Below are 21,507 nucleotides of genomic sequence, written 5' to 3'. Positions count from 1 at the left end.
TTAATAAAAACCTCAAACGCTCAGGTCGCATCTCTCATTCGCTTGCTGGCCATCGAGGCGAGAGGACCAGCCAGCAGCAGCAGCGGGAGTTAACCAGCAGCGAGAGAGAATGCACCTTCTGCGTGGTTAATAAAAACCTCAAACGCTCAGGTCGCATCTCTCATTCGCTTGCTGGCCACCAAGGCGAGAACCAGTAGCGACTGAAACAGGATTCTGAGTCTGTTATTGGATCTAAATTTAGGTCTTGAACTCAGGGTCCAGTTCTCTATTCCAGACTTCTATTCGGTTCTTCTTAAAACCATAATAATACTCCTAAAGAATTATGCGGAATTTACTTTACTGTACCTCTATACAACCCATTTTTGTCGTGAATACGACTTACTTTACTGTGGGGTGCCTTTTTCAACGGAAAATCATAACGCTTGTATTTAATTTACCAGTGATGATCACATGGAATGAAACCTTCCATTTCTACTACATACAGAAATATTTGCAATCGAAGTAACTCGGTGGAACGCTATTCGCTTTGTTGATGACGGGACGTCAGCAAACAAACAATCTTCGATACAAGTGCAATATATCCGTTGTGAAAGTTTGCCCAACATTTGTAAGAGAATCTCTTACAATAAGTACCTTAGCTTTCGCGGAGAGCAATGCGAGCACGTTATCCGTTTGTATGTTTCATCTGCGTCTGGCAGAAGAAAGAAAAAAACTGAAAACCGTTTCGATTCAATGGAAATTGTCAAGAGTGTGGCTTTTTGACAGCAGCAGAGCAGCGACGCCAGCTGAAGCGAGTGAATGAGTTTGGCACTCATACCGCATAATTAGCCTCCTAATCTTCGCACCCGCACGGGAACTACCGTTTTAAGTTGATGATTCTGTGGTTCACGTAGCGTCGTAGCTCAAATTGAGCGAAGCAAGCAAAAGAAACAAAACAAACCATCAAATTTCGATAACCGATCAGCGGTTGCAAAAGGCAAAAGCAGAGGTTAGACAGACAACGCAGCCTCACCGTTTGTGCAAAACGTCTTCAACTCGGAGGAGCAGCCGCCATGATGGAAACGTTGAGCGGTCAAATATTTGCGCAATTTCGACTTCTGCCTTTTTAAAAAAATAAAGTTTGTTGGGTTGCGGTAGTTTTCAACCGAATGGTAACTAATTAAAATGCACTGAAACGGGAAGGCAGAGTTAATGTGAATGTACAAAGAGGAAAAAAAAGTGTTGCTTTGATACGGTTTGTTGAGTTTTTCCTTCTCCTCCAATCTATACTTTACTATCTATACGGCGCTGTCCAAGATGTGTGGGCATGTGAAGGTGGCATAAGTATGCGGAAAGACGCGCGTAAAAATGTTCCAACGAAAGTTTTGTTACCAAATAAAATTTAATTTTAAAAAAAGCAATCGATACATGATTTTTATAAAAAGTGCATGTAGATAAAATTTGAGTTTTGCGCCATTTACTCGTTCTTAATCCGAGGAAATCCCGAAATTTGAGAAACTTTTACCAGCAACACTATTTCTTCGAATTTAAATTAACAGATTTAACTAAAACTGAGTGATTTTTCAGTTATTCTTTTTTCTGTTTCAATGTCAAATTCAGCAAAGTGAGCGACATTTTTCCGTTTGGCTTGAAAAATTCAGAATAAAACAACGCTTCTTCAATTTGCTTCGAGTAGATTAGTGGTCCCTAATATTACCTCATTTGTTAACCTACCGTTTTTAAAATCTCTTGGAAACTTTTTTACGTGAATATGTCTTACTTTCTATGAGGTCGTCAGGCAAATATCAGCCCCGATGTTAAACTGGACAAGTATAAAAAGTAAATCATCGTCGAAAATCGATCATTTATTCTTGTGCGTCTAAATTAAGTTTTAAGTGCTTAGAAAGCACCTTACAGATCCTGCTTCCACTGTCGGAAAGTCATTATAGTTTAAATAGCATATTTTACAATTGTGCATCTCCGAAACGTAAATAATATAACATATATTTTTGGTATTTTTATACGGGAATAAAATGGAATCTGGATCCCCAATCAAATGGATCCTCAATAAAAAAAGCTGAAGATTCAGTAATTACGAAATTTCACTTCGTTGCTTTTGCCGAACTTTTAGTAACGGTTATGCCGAACAGACTGACAATTTCTGTAATAACTGACGTTTATCACATTTTAGTTTACCGAGACTCCGCAATTTTATAGATAATTACCGAGTACTCGGCGGTGCAAATCTCGGTGCAAAGTCAACTAAAAAAGCTTACTACGAAGAGACATTTTGAGTTTCGGGAACAGGAAAAAGTCACACGGCGGCAGATCTAGCGAATAGGATGGCTGAGCGAGGACAGTGGTGCCGTGTTTTTGCCAAAAAATTGCGCTCAACTAGAGTCGCATGCAATAAAGCATTATCAAACTGAAGAATCCTATTGTTGGCTGCAACAAATTTGTCTTTTTCTTACAGATGGACTCACGCAAACGCCGAAGTATAGTATCTTACAGCATTTTTGTTGATTCTTGCCATGCTTCCTGGTGTCTGATGTCGATGTACGTCCAGAACGAGACAAATCTTCGACCACTATAACACTACCCTCTTTAAATGACTTATACCGCGGTATAAGTCATTTAAAGAGGGTAGTGTTATAGTGGTCGAAGATTTGTCTCGTTCTGGACGTACATCGACATCAGACACCAGGAAGCATGGCAAGAATCAACAAAAATGCTGTAAGATACTATACTTCGGCGTTTGCGTGAGTCCATCTGTAAGAAAAAGACAAATTTGTTGCAGCCACCAATAGCAGACGTTGGACTCTGGAACTGAATTCAATGTATAATTTAGTTCCAGAATACAGGTTCAAAAGTTTAAAGTAATACTCTGGGCCTTAATCCCAGTACTGGAGCTAGATTTTTAGAAATGGTTTCCTGACTAGATTTGAGAACTGAATTTAGTGCCTTAATTTAAGTTCGGTATTCGAATTCAGAATTTTGATTCAGGAACTCAACTTCAGAATTCATGAGCAAAATTTGAAGTATGAATTTTAGATCTAAACTCTTAACATGTATTTTGGTTGGACTTCTGAACCAGAATTCAATTCCTAAGGCTTTAAAATCACTTTTATCTAATTCCAAAATTCGCTTTCAGAACTCAGGCTTTGAATTCAGAGCCTGCATGATGGAATTGAATTCGGAAATTTCAGATTTCAGTCCCAGGATTAAATTAAGTGGTGGATTCTAGAAATGAATTCAGTTCCAAATTTGTAGAACCTAGTTCATGAATTGAATTCTTGATATGGATTCTGAACCTGAAGTTCGTCACTGAATTCGGAGTCTCAGGTTCCAAATTTAGTTTCTTGACTAGATTTGGGAACTAAATTTAGTGCCTCAATTTAAGTTCGGAATTCGGATTCAGAATTCCGAATCAGGACTTCTACTTTAGAATTTAGAAACAAAATATAAGGCATGAACTTTGGATCTAAGCTCTTATCCTGAATTTTGGTACTGACTTCGGAACCAAAATTCAATTCCTATGCTTTCAAAATCTCTGTTAGCTTTAGACTCTAATTCCTCAATTCAGTTTCAGAATTTACTTTCAGAATTCAGGTCTTAGAATTCAGAACCTGCATGCTGAAATTGAATTCTGAAATTCGGTTCTGGAACTGAATTCAGTTCCTTAATTCAAGTTCAGATTTCAGTTCCAGAATTAAATTAAGAGTCAGATTTTGGAAATTAGTTCAGTTCAAAATTTGTAGAGCTTACTTAATTTATGAATTGAATTCTTGATATGAATTCCAAACTTGAATTTCGCAACTGAATTCGGAACCAGTCCCAGGTTCCGAATTTAGTTATTGAATCCAGAGCTGGTTCCTTGTCGAGAGTTTAGATTCTGGGCTCTTAAAGACAATTTATTCCCATTTGTACGAATTTTTGGTTACTTGGAAGGGCAGCTTGTTTGTAAGAATCGCTTAAAGGCATGTTTTTTGGAAGTGCCGGGCAAAAAATCTGAATGCAAAAACCGGACAAAATCTTTTGTTTCGGGAGAACCTTTTAAGTATTTATCCGGAATTTGCATTCAGTTTTTTTTTTATCTGGTTCTTTCAGAAAAACAAGTTTTCAAATGATTGTGGCATAGCAAAATACGTATCCGGTTTTTGCATTCAAAGATACTTAAACGGGCCTTTTCAAACTAACTTGCACGTATCCGATTTTTGCTTTCAGCCGTTCAATACCCACATCCACCGTATTCACCAGATTTGGCTCCCAGCGACTACTGGCTGTTCGAAGACCTGAAAAAATGCTCGCCGGTAAGAAATTTCACACGAATGAAGAGGTTATCGCTGAAACTATGAAGGCCTATTCCAGCCAAAAGATAAATCGTTCTACAAAAGTGATATTGAAATGTTATGGAGATTACGTTGATGAATTAAGTTAATTTTGTTAGGCCAGGGACTTTTCATCCCATATGTTAGGCCTAGAGAATCATGCATGTGACACTTAATTTTTGCATTTCATTTCACACAGTATTAGAGCTAATTCTAAAACTTTCGGGGTCGTTTTTTCGGAAACCAATGTGTCCAATGGAAGCTCGGTTGGGTATTCATCTTCATCATTCATCGAAGTAACACTTCCATGATTTAGCGCCATGTTTGCATCATAACATAAACAAGCATTTCATAATCGGAAACACTTATTAACTCGGTTTTAAATATGATGATCAATAATTTTGCGGTTCTACAAATTGAAACTGCATTTAAAAAATTGTGCCCCTTATTTGCAGCATAAAAAACAATGACCAGGTTCAAAAGATCACACTCATCAACCCATAACTCTGGAACTGGGAGTCGGACTGGAATAACATTTTGTGTTCTAAACGAAATTTTATATGTTGAAGCATTGAAAATGGTGCAACATGCTTACGGGGGACACTTCTATGTCTTGAATAAAGACATACAGGCGGTATAAATCATTTAAAGAGGGTAGTGTTATAGTGGTCGAAGATTTGTCTCGTTCTGGACGTCTATCAACATCAAACACCAGAAAGCGTGACAAGAATCCACAAAAATTGTGCTGTAAGATCGTCGTATAAATGAAGAATACTACTTCGGCGTTTGCGTGAGTCCTTCTGTAAAAAAAAGACAGATTTGTCAAAGCCAACCATAGGATTCTTTAGTACGATAATGTTCCATTGCATGCGACTCTTGTTGAGCGCAATTTTTTTACCAGACACGGCACCACTGTCCTCGCTCAACCACCATATTCGCCAGATCTGGCACAGTGTGACTTTTTCCTGTTCCTGAATCTCAAAATGCCTCTTAGTAGTAAGCGTTTTCAGTCGACTGAATCGGTAAGAGTATTTACTACACATACTTTTTTGCCGAATCTCGGCAAAAAAGCTGCCGAGATTTGCACCGCCGAATACTCGGTAATTATCTATAAAATTGCGGAGTCTCGGTAAACTAAAATGGGATAAACGTCAGTTATTACCGAAATTGTAAGTCTGTTCGGCATAACCGTTACTAAAACTTCGGCAAAAGCAACGAAGTGAAATTTCGTAATTATTGAATCTTCAGCTTTTTTTTATTGAGAACATTTGATTGGGGATCCAGATTCCATTTTATTTCCGTATAAAAATACCAAAAATATATGTTATATTATTTATGTTTCGGAGATGCACAATTGTAAAGTATGCTATTTAAACTGTTGTCGAAAATGTTGGTTGACATATCGATGAAGTTCTTACGACATATCCTATAATGACTTCCCGACAGTGAAAGCAGGATCTGGAAGGTGCTTTCTACACACTTAAAACTTAATTTTGATCTCGGCGGAAAAAGATGCCGAAAACGCACGGCAAAACGATATTTCGGCAAATTGCGGCTAAGATAGCTTTTTCCAAAATTCTCTGTTTATTATTTCCGATTTCTCGGCAAATTAAAAATGTTATACTGATATTCGGTTTTGTAAATTTCCGTGTTTACCAGCAGTTGGTCGTTTTGCCGAAATCAACAAATTTATGATATCAATTTACCGAAATTTCGGTAAATAACTTTTAGACAACCAAAATTCGGTGATTTTTTTAGCCATTTTTCTTCAGTGCAAAACTGAGTGATGTAAATAAGTGCATGTGGTCTTATGTGGAATTAGTTGCAAATAAAAATTGAATCCGACTATAGCGATATGTTTCGTGATGTTAAGAACAAATTTGTTGAATGTTCGACGATTATTCGTAACAAGAAATCCCCCTTACGGGATGAAGATTCTCGCAACTCTAATCTACTGCATGAAATTAATTGGACTCCGGTATGATATATTCCCTTAAATATTCAAAGATTTATTGAGCCATTACTTTCGTTGTAGCCGGAATCTGATTTTCTGCGGAAAATCGAATTGTGTTCTCTACTGTAAATAACATGGAAGTGCATCCATTCTACGGCGTATCTGTTTTGGCAATATTTTCTTCGAGGGACAGATATTTTCTTATTTTACATTTCCTAGTCTATTAGTCTATTGAAATAAATAAACCAATGATAACGAGTTTTAACTGTAATGTTTATTATATAAATAAAATTTTGTTTTTAATAATTGCTTAAATTCTCGGCAATAGCTCACATGCTTGAACACCGATAGCGACGACACGACCAGGCTCTCCGAAGAAAAATCAGCATTAAAACTGTTCGCTAACGATTCACCGCCAGTTACCACAAATCTTGCGACCCCTTGTAAATGATAAAAATAATCTTCTCGAGCAACACTGTTTAAGTTGCTATGGACTAGTTACCAAGGAACCCCAAAACAAATAAACATGTTTTGAAAGCGGTGGAATAGTTCTTTTAGTGTTAAACTTTGTCCAAATTAAGCAGAAATGCATTTAAATGAACTCGATTTTCGGAATTTAATCGAAACTAAGGATGAAACCAACGAACGAGGACAATGATCAGCTTCCAGCGATTCATTCGTACACTTCACCTGCTAGCTTTTCTGGGCAGTAGGATTCGGTGTAATATACCGGTGTCAAAATTGTTTTGTGTCGGTTGATTGCGCAGCAGTGGAAACAGTATTTCACCTTGTTGGCCACTATTCGAGGATTACTAGTGGAATTCCACAAAAAAATCATTTTACCGTACGTTATGCAGGTACCGCAGAGCACTAGTCTCGTTGTCGGTCATTTCCATGTCTTCCTTCTCACACAACGATTTCAAGTCAAGACCTGAATTTTGAACTTGGCTTTATAAAAGACATAAATCATACTCCTCAATTTTTACATTCCGCTCGAATTAAAATGTTCCGTAATATAAAAACCGGTCTGAAATTTATTTTGTTTACATTCATCTTGCCTTCGATATGCAGTAACCAAGGTTATGGTGACTGTTATTCAAAATCAATAAATATATCAACTTGTGCTGCCAGTTTAAAAAAATACACTAGCGTTTTCGATTTGACATTTCCAGTTACTGAGGGGTAGTTAAATTTACGATACAGTTTTGATAGACGAGTGGCAGGTCGTGTCGTCGCCGATAGTTTCGGTTATTTGTTTCCAAAAGCGACGAAGATCTTGGTAATTTATAATTTTCTCAAAACAAAACAAACGTTTCGAAATTCATATGAAAAATATCAGGAATTTAAGTTGTTTTAATGTCTAATCTCGGCAAAGTTTTGCCGAGACTCGGGAAAAAAATCTAAGTGTGTATAAATAATCAACAATAATTTATTTTTGCTATACTCACAGGATAGATCATAGATTCTCACGTCTCCCTTTTGGACTAATTCCGGAAAATTTTCCCAAAAATATTTCGTCGAAAGATAACAGCGTAGTACAAAGCGAAAATATAAAACGTAAATGACAGTTGTCTTGCCGAATTTCGGCAAAAGCTAACACAAATTTCGGCAAATGCATTCGCTGGTTTCGGGATAATTGTTAAGCACCGCAGAGTTCAGCACAAGATTTTACCAAATCTCGACAAAAAATTTTTGAAAAACCGGTATATCTACTAAACGAATCAAGGAAAACAAAAAAAATCAGCAAAATTGTAAGTTGTCGATTTATCTCGGCATTTTACTTTACCAAGGTCGAGAATTAATTTAAAGTATGTACGAAAAATTATTGGAAGATTAAGTTAAGCGTTGGCATATGTGTGGCGCTTCAGAAAAAAAAAACATGTTTTGTGTGCTTTGTTTTTACAAAATTCGTATAGTTTTTGAGCAGAAGGTATAATGACAAGAAATTCGAACTTGAAATAATTTCCAGCTCATTTTTGATTTCCATTCCTGATAAAAACCACGGGAACAGCCAATTTGTTTTTGTGTTGCACCAAGGGATGTCGGATTTCAATTATTCAATAATCGAATATAATTTTCTAGGTCGTCGATAACATTTTAGTCCATTATCAGGCATATTAATCGCTCACTCGTATTCCTCGAGTTATTCGATTCTCCAATAATCTAGTATAAATTGATATTTTTATCGATTAATAGATTTTTTTCGATTCCTCGATTAACCGATCGATTATCCGACATCCTCCAGTTCCAGAATCAAAGCAAACCTGAATCATTCGTTGCAATGAAATGTGGCCACCTCCCGAACTATACCGTCTTGGTGTAGTGGAGTGTGTTGCTTTGAATTTTATAAGCATTTAATTTATCAACCCCAGTAACGCTCTTGGTAAGGGGGGAGGAAGAACCGAAACACTGCACTGCACAGCAAACCGACAGGTGCGTTGAACGTCGATAACGATCCGCTTCAGCGGACGCCTGCAATGTGGGCACGAACGACGCCCGTTGGTTGTGGTGAAGACGTTGGGGAGCTTCGCACAGCACAGGAATTAATTTGTTATCATTTACGTTCGGAATTAATTGAGTAGAATCACATTTTCACAATGAAATTGGTTGGGGCTGCTGCTGAGTCCTCAAACATCTTGTCATCAGATCAGTTGAGTGACCGAAACACCACAATCAAATGTTGACGCTTCGAATTGACAGTTTGCTCAGTAGGCGGGACGAAAAGTATTGCAATTCAACCGTAGTAAACATCACAATCGATTGTCCTTGTACGTGTCGTTTGTTCAGTTCTAAGTCGCATTTTCATGAAACAAAATTTGTTAAACTATCCTGCTCTGGCTGAGCTGTGCACCATGTCCACTTCAGTTGCAGCACAACCTGAATCGCTGGTGTTCCGCTAATCCACTCTTATTTTAACACCCAGAAATTGCGCATCGGTAACCAATTTTATTATCCTGTCAGGCATGTAGCATCCCGTTGCGCACACGTCTAGGAGTTCCATTACCGCACCATGTGTGTTAATTGGAACCGACAGCAGACTAAGGCGCTACGGCGGAGCCAGTTTCAAGTTTATCACCACAGCATCTTCGTTCGTTCGGTAACACTTTACAATCACTTATTTTTCACTGATTGCCTAAAGCAAGGCTCATCTTCAACTATTTTTTACGACACACGAAACCCATTCAAGATTCCTTATCGGACGGAGTTCAACCGTCCGCTTCACTTCGTCCACATCACATCAATCGAATGCCGTAAAACTAACGAATTTCCTTTTGGTCAATTGTATAATCCGAATTTCCTATCACTAAACCATCACTGCACATGTTCACCTGCAGAGATGCAGGAACCTCGAACCACCACTTGACTAACGCCAAAAAACCTAGTGTTAGGTTACCTGTGACAGAATCAGAACCGACCAGCGACGAACCGTCCTGAATAACAAACAAAAATTCGACCGTCTTCACTGGGGGAATGTCGAGCAATGAGGTTGCCGCCTGGCCGAACACCGAATGGGATGTGTTGCGGACAGCAGCGAACAGCAACGGCGGACACGGGCTGTTGAGCACGACGGAGCAGCAGCCGGACGGGGAGACCACAGAAAAGAAGGCTTCAAAAGTAGGCTATGGGCTACAAAATTGACTGCGCTCTCCTGCGGTAGCACCGCGCACCGCCACCTCGTCCATCGCACGCGGGTTTCGTTTGGGTGAAAGAAGGTGACGAATCGAATGGGAGCGAGAGAAAGAGAGAGAGAAAAGCTGACGATGCACTACTCCACGAGAAAAGCTATCGCCGAAGAGAATGTCGGAGAGTCTGAGAAACCGGAGAAATGGAGGAAATGCAGCAAGCCGAGCCACTGGACGGACGGACTGGTGTAGGGAAAATTGCTGCAAAGCAAGCAACTTTTTATTTACTCTTGTTGCGGTGTTTTGCTTGCTCTGCTTGGGTTCGTCGTCGGACGTCGGATGAGTCTTTTCATTTTACTCAATTCAATTTTCACACCTGAGCAAAACAATGACAATGGTTCCCATAACAGAGAAGCTTGATTTTCTTGTGCTAACATTTCTTGGAATTCTCGGGGAAAACAGAAACGTACGGAGCGCCGTTTAACCGTTTTCCTGGGCTTAGAACGATGGAAAGTATGCTGTTAGACCCAATTTTGTTGTGCCTTGTTTAACTCTTAAACAAAACTGCTTGTGTTCACTCGAATGATTAAAACAATTTGGAATTAAATGTGTTATGCTTGTTTGAAATAGAAACAATCCTTAAAATTAACTCTTTGTTATAAATTAATGGATTTATAGAATAAAAATTTCGACTATATTGTGCTTCTTATACTCAAGAATCTAGAAATACTCAATCGAAAATCAGTGAATCAAAATTAATCATAAACACACGAGTAGACAAAGATTTCGGCATTTCATAGAAAAAGGTGAGTGAGTAAGTTCACAAACATAACCGGATAGACGTGAATACGATTTTTATATGTACCTATCTTTCACACTTCCTCACATAGACAAGACCTAGACCAAGACCTAGACCTAGACCAAATCGATCAAAACCAAGTTCAAATCCTATTCCAAAACTAAGATCAAGACTAAGAAGAACACGAAGATAGAGACACTTTTGAATTTTATACATAAATTTTAAATTTTGTGCGAAGATTTTCAAAAAAGAAGCACTTCAAAAACTTCTAAGCGGAGTTCAGTCAGTGCTGTCATTTTTGTCGTGAATACGACTTACTTTACTATGGGGCGCCTTTTCAAAATTAGCCATATGGAAGAATGGGCAGAACTTAATCGTGAATATCTCGACTTGTATTAATGGTAGCAACATAATTCTTTCACCATTTCATCAAAAATATGATCAGGAATTCAGGATAATATTTTGAACAGTGTGAGATAACCACAAACAACTCAAAAATTAAGGTTTCTTAAAATTTGAAAACAACGCGGAAAACACCTTACTTTCGCTTGGGTTTTTCGCGCAAGGACGACGATTTTGAGGTAGTCAGGCACATATCTTCAACTGAATGCGTATAAAAGGGGAACCGTGGTCGAAAATCGATCATTAACATTGTTAGTCCATATGAAAGAGCCGTTGCTGATAGCGTAGCTGAGGTTGACCAATCAGACAGCTTGGTTCCTGAGGAAAGTAGAGTCACTGCGAATGAGCTGATGGCTTTTGTGAAAAAATCCAAAAATATGAAGGCCCCCGGTTTCGACAACACATTCAACATTGAGCTGAAACATTTGAGTATTCGCTCATTTGTCTTCTTAGCTAAAATTTTTAACAGGTGCTGGGAGCTTGGTTACTTCCCTTCAATGTGGAAGTTAGCTAAAGTTATCCCAGTTTTGAAACCGGGGAAAGATCCTTCCTTTTCCAAGAGCTATCGGCCCATCAGCTTACTCTCTGCCCTATCCAAGCTGTTTGAAAAGTCAATACAAAGGCGAATTCTTGCTTTCGCAGATGAACAGGATATATTTCTGGAAGAACAGTTTGGGTTCCGGAAAGGAAGATCCACCATCCACCAACTCACAAGGGTTAACAACGTCATCCAGCAAAACAAATCAGTGTCCAAAACGACTGCCATGGCAATATTGGATATTGAAAAGGCATTCGATAATGTGTGGCACGATGGACTGGTGTTCAAACTGCATCGGTATAATTTTCCCATGTATCATATTAAAATTATCAAAAATTATCTTGCAGATAGAGCATTCCAGGTTTCTCTGAATAATGCACTTTCAGAAAGATTTACTATTCCTGCTGGTGTACCCCAGGGAAGTATCCTAGGTCCCATTCTATACAACATTTTCACATCAGACATCCCACCTCTTCCAGGTGGTGGTGTTCTGTCACAATTTGCTGATGATACTGCCATTCTTTACAAAGGTCGTGTCATTAATGCTCTGAAGAATAAGCTACAGACAGGTCTGGACGCTTTAACGGAATATTTTACAAGCTGGAAAATTGTGATCAATGCAGCAAAAACTCAGGTCATCTTGTTTCCACATTCAAGATCTCCAAAACTTGTTCCATCAGACGAATGCAGAATACGATTCGGTGATGAGGTCATTCAATGGTCCGATGAAGTTATCTATCTAGGACTCACCTTTGACAAACATCTGATATTCAGGTCACATGTTGACAAAATCGTTCAAAAATGCAGCATACTCATTAGGTCTCTGTATCCGCTGATTTGTAGAACATCTAAACTATGCCTGAAGAATCAGATGGCTGTCTATAAACAAATCATCTACCCCGCAATTGAATACGCAGTCCCTGTTTGGCGGGGTTGTGCACGAACACACAAACTTAGGCTTCAACGCATTCAAAGTAAGATCTTAAAGATGATTCTAAATCTACCCCCTTGGACAAGGACTAGTGAAGTACATGAGATTGCCTCACTGGATATACTAGAACAAAAATTCGAACAATACTGCACGAAATTTGAAGAGAGGTGCTCAATCTCTGAAATACAAATAATTCAAAATTTGTACGTATTAGGTTAGGGATAGTTATAAGTAGGTAGACATTTTATAAATAATTAAAATAAATATTATGATTAAACATTAGTATGTAAAACAAGAATAACTAAAACACCTAATATTAATAACGAATCGTATGAACAACAAAGATGAAAGGCCAAAGGGTCAAAACACTTGTACTGTAAAATGTTGATGTAATACACAAAAATAAGATTAATAAACAGATATTTATGCATGCATGCGAAAATCGATCATTTCTTTTCGTGCGTTCGATGGAAGCAGACGTCGTGGGAGTGGAATCATCAACCAGCAGCGACGGACCAAATTGAGTTCCTCGATTTGGTCCTTGTGAATGCTAGAACCGAATCCCTACAGCATATTGATAATTTCTTTCAATAAATTATGCAAATCCGAAATGAAATAATCGACAATAAAATTCTGTATGCGGCTATTTTTATAGCCGTTAGGACCGCCCATTAGTGAAAAAGCTACAAACGAAATCACATAAAAGGAAATCTCTTAACAAAAATTCAATCAGTTTGGATTCAATCGTCACTGCGAGCAGATGTGTTTTGTGTCGTCTGCACGCTTTCGACAAGAGCGATTACGTCACAGCTGCCAGTCATTAGCATTGGGGAAAAAAACAACGGTGGAGAGCATTGCACAATAACAGCCTAATGGCTCTAAAAGTTTTCTAAAGAACTATTAGGATTTGTTGTTTGCAAATCGTAGGGAAATATCCTCAGTTTACTGCAAATCAAGAATAGTTTGCTTAGATTTGTGCACTTTTCGCTGTGTGAAATTCACAGTAATCGAGATCAAGTGAAGCTTTCTTTGTTTTTGCGAAAAATGTGAAAAAGGGGAATGCGTGCATAATTCATACAATTGATATTCGGAAGTGTTAAGGAACATGTCAGTTGTTTTTGTATTCACGACATCCAGTTATGTCTCTGACATTACCCACCCGCCTTTTTTTTTTTCAAATATCTGTATTTGGCAAAAAAAATCTATCTGTACAATATCGTTCTCAAAAAATAAACATCGATTTAGTGCGGAAACTGATTTTGCGACCAAAAAAAAAATCGCTCGACCTGGTTTACCCCTATGGAATCCAACACAAAAACTCGGTATTTATCTGTATGAAAATTGAAATATCGGTATTTTGAAAGAGCATATCTGTATTCATGTATCGAGTCCAAAAATCGGGAATCGGCATAGTTGGCAGCGCTGAGTTTAGTACATCATCAAATTCTTTAGGGCATGTTCAGTAGTGTTCTAGTTCTAGATGCACTTATGTCAGTTAAAAAATTTAAATCTGGATTTTATAACAAGAAAAATTGGCAGCCCCAGCAGTGTTTTACTCGTGTTTGAAATATACAAAAAATAGAACGGCATCGCAGACCAATTTTAAATTTGACAGAAGAACTGGTCAAATACATAAAACTAGAACGGCTTGCTGGGGATACATTTGTTCCAGTTTCTGTTCTATTATAGATCTTTCATATAGAACTTCTAGCTGCTGAATTTGCTCTTAGGCTGTGAACCATTTCACGGTTAATTTTAACTTTTGGTTAAAATCTGACACTTGAGTGGTTATTTGGTGTCGAGTAGTTAAATTTGACTAAAACTGTGGCCCATTTCAAAATTTGACGGACGGAAAGTTATTTCGGTTTATTTTCCACTGGAAATAATTTCAACTAAAGAATTAGTATTATAATTTTCATTGCGAGATTTTTTTCAGTGTTGGAAAATAACTATCGATCTGTCAAAAATAACCATGCTCTCGAGCAGGGTTATTTTTGACAACATCAAATTAACCACTCGAGTGTCAGATTTTAACCAAAAGTTAAAATTAACCGCGAAATGGTTCACAGCCTTAGTATTTAACGCGGAAAATGAGTTCTACCCACTTGCATGTGCCTGGCAGATTTCCTCCCAGACGTCTGGCAGGGTCTGCCAGAATGTTTTTTCCGGATTCCGTCAAGAGTCTGTCAACAATGCATCAACCGTTTCCGGCAGAGAATTTCGCCTAGTGGTTATTAACAATTCTGTTTCTGCCGGATATTTGCAATACAAGACTGGTAGAACCGTTTTGAATCGGTTCTTTATTTTAAGTGCCTTCTCACATTATCGTAATGAATTCTTACTCGACTGTATAAAATCAGAATATTGTAGCATGTTTTGATCTTGAAGGCCATGAATCAGGTGTGCAACTTTGCTTCCACCGTTTTCCGATAGGTGGTTGTACCGGCTGAGGCTGCTCAAAATACATAGATGATAATGACTTTAAAGTGAGTGTGTAAAGTGCCTAACGAAAAAAAATTCGAAAAAAATGCAGCTGAAGCGCATCGAATGCTCTCAGAAACTTACGGTGATGCTGTTCTGAGTGAAAGAACGTGTCGGGTGTGGTTTCAACGATTTAAAAATGGCGATTTCGATGCCAAAGACAAACATGGTGGTGGCAGAGAAAAAAGTACAGGTGTGTAATGTCAGAGACATAACTGTATGTCGTGAATACGAATAAAACTGACACTCTTTCTTTATACTTCCGAATATCAATTAGTTGATCGATTGTGTGAATTGTGCAAGTTTTGCCCTTTTACACTATTACAATTTGAAACGATACACCTAAAGTACAGCAAAGATTAGTTACATTAAACATTCTGACACACAAATATTACGAAGTAACCAGTATAGTTATTTATGATAAATAATGGTGGTAACCTTTTAAGAAGGCGTTCGTGATGGAGAGTGATGAGTTTAGTTCAAATTCCGATGGATACCATTGACTTCTGTAATCTATTTCCAGGATGACCTGTTGTCCGTGAATGCGATACTGATATGTGTTCTGTTGGAGTCTCCTGCTTCTTCCGTTTGTGGTAACAAGCTTTGTATTTCGCTTGGAGATTCCTCGATCGCACCATAATTAACACGATGACAACGACAGCCAAATTCGAAGTGAGTGGCTTCTGAGTCGGTGCTATGCATTCTATACAGCAAATCAGCAGAAAGTTTACTACAAACTACAACTGATGGAAAAATGGTCCGTGTACAGTATGGTGAAGTAAAATTTCGCATAATTCTTTGGGTATAGAATTATGGTTCTAAATGGCACCTTAGAGAATTTTGAGGTCGATTATTTCATTTCGGATTTTAATATATTAGTAAACGATACTATCAAAATCCTGTACGGGATTAATTTCTGGCATCCCAGAAGAGCCAAATTGTATAATTTCTCTGATTTTAAACACTGATTGGATATAAACGATTTTAAACACTGTTGCGAATTTAGTACTGAATTTAGAAAATTTAGAATTTAGAATTTAGAAAATTGCAAAAAACTGATCAAATTGTCTTAGATTTGCACTACACTGATAATTTTAATTTTCGATTTACAAAGAAGCAATCTTTATAGTTCTTTAGGTAACATTTAGAGCCATTAGAAGAGCTGATTTTGCATAATGTTCCACATTGTTGTACATTTTCCGTTGTATTTTATTCCAATGCAAACGCCACCAAAAGGATGTTGTAATCGATCATCTTCGAAGGGATATTGGCTCGACGACCGGAGCGTTTGAGGTTTTGTACAACGCTAAAGGTCTGCTCTTATTACTAGCGACTGCACCACCTGTCGATTGAAGTCCAAATGAGAGTTGCGAACTGAGCGTTTTAGGTTATTAACCACGCAGAAGGGGCACTCTCCGAAGCTGCTGGTTGAATTAATCATTCCCACGACGTCCGCTTCCATCCAACGCACAAGAAGAAATGATCGATTCTCGACCACGCTTCCCCTTTTATACGCAGTCAGTTGAAGATATGTGCCTGACTACCTCAAAATCGTCGTCCTTGCGCGAAAAACCCAAAGTAAAGAGTTTTCCGCGTTGTTTTCAAATTTTGAGAAAATTTAATTTTTGAGTTGTTTGTAGTTATCTCACACTGTTCAAAATATTATCGTAAATTCCTGATCATATTTTTGATGAAATAGTGAAAGAATTATGTTGCTGCCATTAATACAAGACGAGATATTCACGATTAAGTTCTGCCCATTCTTTCATATGGCTAATTTTGAAAAGGCACCCCATAGTAAAGTAAGTCGTATTCACGACAAAAAAAACCTTCAAGGATGAACAACTAGAAGCATTGCTTGATGAAGATTCGTGCCAAACCCAAGAAGAGCTTGCCGAATCGTTGGGACTGAATCAGCAAGCCATTTCAAAACGTATCAAGGCCCTGACCATGATTCAGAAAGAAGGAAACTGGGTGCCGTACGAGTTGAAACCGAGGGACACCGAGCGCCGTCTATTTGTATGTGAGCAACTGCCTCAAAGATAGAATCGTAAGAGGTTTTTACATCGAATCGTAACCGGTGATGAAAAGTGGGTTCGATACGATAATTCTAATCAGAATTTCGCAGAAATTCGCAGAAAATCATGGGGAAAGCCCGAGCATGCTACTTCGTCGAAGGCAAAACCGAATATTCACGACGCCAAGGTTATGATTTGAATTTGGTGGAATCAGCTCGGTGTTACGAGCTCTTGAAACCAGGTGAAACCATCACAGGAGATCGCTACTGAACGCAACTGATGCGCCTTAGTCGCGCGCTAAAAGAAAAGTGGCCACAATATCAAGAGCGCCATGACAAAGTCATCCTCCAACACGACAATGCTCGGCCTCACGTCGCAAAAGTGGTCAAAAAGTATCTGGAAATGCTGAAATGGGAAGTCTTGCCCCATTCGCCGTATTCCTCACATGTCGCCCCTTCTGACTTCCACCTATTCAGTTCGTTGGCACGCGGACTGGCAGATCAACATTTTCAATCCTTCGAAGAGTTGGAAAATGGATTGATTCATGGATAGCGTCAAAAGAGGACTCCTTTTTTTCGAACCGGGATCCAAAAATTGCCGGAAAAATGGGAAAAAGTTATCGCTAGCGACGGACAATACTTTGAACAATACATCTGTAAGCACTTTTTCGCAATTAAGCTTTTAATTTTGGGAAAAACGGCGGAAGCAAAGTTGTATATCATATTTCAGTTATTCTCTAGCTTGTAAGTTTAGAGATACGAGGTAAATAATTTACCGTGTTTTCGGTGAGGTAAATGGAAATGTCGTTCAGTTTATTTGACGAAAAGCATTAAAAAAAGAAAATTTTGGAATGAGTTGATGTTTTTGTTGTGCCAGTTTGATCTTTCCAGTATTAATTAACAAAATTTGTCAACAATAGTTTAAAGTTGCTCGAATAGTGGAAGATGGAAAGTTCTACCTCATCCGCCCCATAGTCAAGAATTGATCCCCTCCGTCTTTCACCTGTTTCGATCGGTACCAATATGCGCTTCAAGTAAGCCAAGGAATTCAACGTTTGAATATCGGGCTATGAAATGCAATTTGAACTGTGTAATAATGATGGGTGAATTTTCAATCCCGCCCCACGATCAGTGAAGCCAACGAGAACAAATTCAGAACCATTTAACAGGTTCAGCACCTACCAACCTGTCTCGGTCCCGTGGAACGTAGACGACACAACAAAACAATTACCCCAGTAATTCTGCTCGGCCAACGATTTCGTGTTTATTTTCCTCGCGTCCCGCCCAGTTTTTGTGTTCGCTCTGTTGTAGTTTTCGATGTCAGCAGATGTGCTGATGTTAATTCATAAGCATTCCGGAGATTCGTTCGGTGAGACTCCCGGTGTCTCCGAGAAAGAAACGATGACGCCTGTTGGGAATTCCTATTCCATTGCCATATATGGGTCGTCATTCCCATATAAACCAGCCTCAGTTCCGAGCGCACCCATCCACGACGTGCGATGGAAAGAATTAATTATTAATCACTGTTCTGTTTCTGTTTGCTGCGATGACGGTTGTTTCGTGTGGGAAACGTCAAACACCTTTGGTTATGTAAGAGACAGCAGTCGGTCGGTCCGATTCAATGGAACAAAAATGGCATCAAGCACAATCCCATATTCTGAGCTCCTCTGGGAGCGCAGTAACTTCTGTCGGATAATGAGGGACTAGGAGCGAGAGAAAAACAACCCGCGCCGATCATTGTTAAAGTCATGTTGTCAGTTTCCGAGGTTCCCGCGGAGCAAGGTAACGGTTTGCGTCTATTTTTGGATATTGTGGGAAGCTAATTATAAGTCGCGACCGGGGGCTGACCTGGCAGATGAACCACACGGCAGACAGTGATGACGATGACGAAGGTTCTTGACAGGAAGGTGGTCGACCCACATCACGCTAGATTAATAAAATGATGATATGAACTTTATGTTTGGTGATCCGGCTATAATCCCGTAACGGGAGTTTCGCATAAACTAGATTTCCCTACGGCTTCCAGCGGACGGACGGAACACCGATCGCTTTGCATCATCATCTTTCAAGTGAAGCAATCAATTAAACATTTCCGTTGTTCCTAGAAAACTCAACAAGATCGGTACTCATCTGGTGGATTACCTGAACGGACTCCCCCACACCGTTTGGCGAACGGACTTCTTGCACCGTCATTCCGACAAGGAGCGAGCAGCTGGAACAAAACCAACGGTGGCTGCGTGCCGATCAAAACAGACCATTTTATTCGTCGCTTCGACCACGGACCACTTCAACTTCGATATCGGTTAATTTAAATCTCATCTGAATCAATTTACCACTTACCACCCTGTTGCCCCCGCCTTTCGCCGGGATCTCCCTCCGATGGACATTCTCACCGTTGAATGACGAACGCAATCAAGCGCATCGTCGATCGTCGCATCGTTCCCAGACTGCGGACTCGGGCTCCGTTGATGTTCTTCCGTGCACGGAGTCGGTTTGCATGGTCGGGAAGCGAGAGAGAGATAGAGAACCGTTGCTTTCCGCTGAATGCGCCCGAACATGATTAATTGGGCACCGGCAATGGTCGATTTGTGCCACGCACGTGGTAATTTTCGCATTTCATGTCTTGTTCGCGCACAAGCCACAAGAGATTCCCGCGCGGGTCCGGGTCCGATTCGGCGATAAAACCTATGTTTACAGCAATGGAGCAGCTTGAGTTTTCAATTAACGGTTAAGGTCATGAATTAGGTAGTCAATAAAACTCGTCATAGCCTATGATTTGCGGGGACCGGCTGATAGCAAACGAAATAGTGGCAAAGCCGGTCTAGGCGGGCTTGTTCGGGACGCAATAGATGATGATGGTTCCGAATCACGCATGGCACAGACCACCGCCACGCTAACGTATGTGGGATCCGGGCTGCCCGAGACAGTTATTACCGGTCGTAACACGTCGAGGAACATGGAACTGGCAATCAAACATTGAAGAGGCTATTTTCTTTCATGCACAAAGCTTCTGAAGAAGGAAAGTTTTTGTATGTTCTTCGGTACTTACTTTACTATGGGGCGTCTTTGCCAAATTCGCCCGGTACAAGAATGGGTAGAATTTAATCGTGAATATCTGGAGTTCCACTAAACGTAGCAACCTAATTCTTTTCACATGTAATCAGAAATATGATCAGCAATTTTTGATTAAATTTTCAACGGTATGAGATAACTATAAATATCTCAAAAACTAAGTTTTCTTTTTTCTGGAAACAGTGAGGAAAAATCATCACGTTTGCTCGACTTCATCGTACCCGCGACGACAGTTTAGAGGTAGTCCGGCATACATCAGTGGTAAAGCTTGGTCGAAAATCGATCATTTCTTTTTGTGCTCAGATAGTGCTCTCATTCTTTTTCAGATGTCGTGGCGAGCAGTCGCCTTCAACCAGTAGTGGCAGGGGACTGAATTTATTTTACTAAGTTCTAGAACTAAATTCAGAACCTGGATTCTGGAACTTAATTGCAAGTTTTTTTTTTGTATTCGATTGTAGAGGTTTTAACCTTAAGGTCATTCACCTCTTCGGGCCAGAAAAGTTTTCTGACCCTATGTGCAGGGTTGGGGATCGAACCCAGGTGGGCTGCGTGAAAGGCATCGAGATTTTTTTTTTCAATTTTAGAATTTAACTTTAAACTCCAGTTTCATAATTTAGTTCCAGATTACAGGTTCAGCAAAAAAAAAAAAAACAACTATGATTCTTGAACTGAATCCTAATTCTTGGATACTAGAACTGAATTTTGCCACTGAATTCTGAAGCTGTCCTAGATTACGAATTTAGTTTATGAATCCAGTTCTAGAGTTCAGCCCTGGCACTAACATCATCGTTGTTGATTGGAGATATTCTTCTTGATTAGATGGAGAAATAAAAAAAATAAAAATACAGTTTTATTTATATAGGGTAACGGCTCCCTATTTCATCCGAGCTCCTATTTTCATCTCATCCCTTCAGTTCATTATTTTGAACATGAATAATATCTTACAACGTATCTGTACCAAACTGTGGAATGTTTTCAAATGATTATTCAAGCTATTCTCACACTTTCTCATTGGAAGAAATGGTTTTAAATTCTTCGGTGATCGTTTTTTTGCATTTAAAACAAACTCACTTTTCAATTTAGGACACATTTTCGTCTCAAGATTTACAGTTCGTCATGTTTCTGAATATCTACTAATAGATTCGTCTCGAAACATGATCACTATTTCGCACAATTACACTACTATTGAATGCAACTTAATTAGTAATGTTTACTTGCCACTTGTTTAATTAACGATTAAAAACTTAAAAAACTACCCGACAAGCAATGAAAGTCTTTAAGAATATGAGATGATCGTTTTTCACTCAGTTCACTTGATTGCGCTTTGTTTTCATCTCATTTGGTGTCGCAAAGTTGCCAAGTTTTCTCATAATGTTGCAAAAT

General features: G+C 39.0%; 1 protein-coding gene across 2 annotated transcripts in view; it reads right to left on the bottom strand.

Moving 5' to 3' along the window:
• The window catches only part of LOC131425954 (rhophilin-2), a 148,853-nt gene that overhangs the window by 59,433 nt on the left and 67,913 nt on the right, over positions 1–21,507 (bottom strand). The window contains exon 1 of one of the 2 annotated variants that reach the window (XM_058588289.1): positions 9,656–9,791. The exons of the other annotated variant lie outside the window; for it this stretch is intronic. The gene's annotated coding sequence lies outside the window, so the exon portion shown is untranslated. Of the gene's footprint in view, positions 1–9,655; positions 9,792–21,507 lie in introns of those variants that run through there. 2 annotated transcript variants of the gene reach the window in all.

The sequence above is a fragment of the Malaya genurostris genome, chromosome 1 (genome assembly GCF_030247185.1).
Source record: "Malaya genurostris strain Urasoe2022 chromosome 1, Malgen_1.1, whole genome shotgun sequence".
NCBI classification, from domain to species: Eukaryota; Metazoa; Arthropoda; class Insecta; order Diptera; family Culicidae; genus Malaya; species Malaya genurostris.
This window is presented reverse-complemented; position numbering and strand designations above follow the sequence as displayed.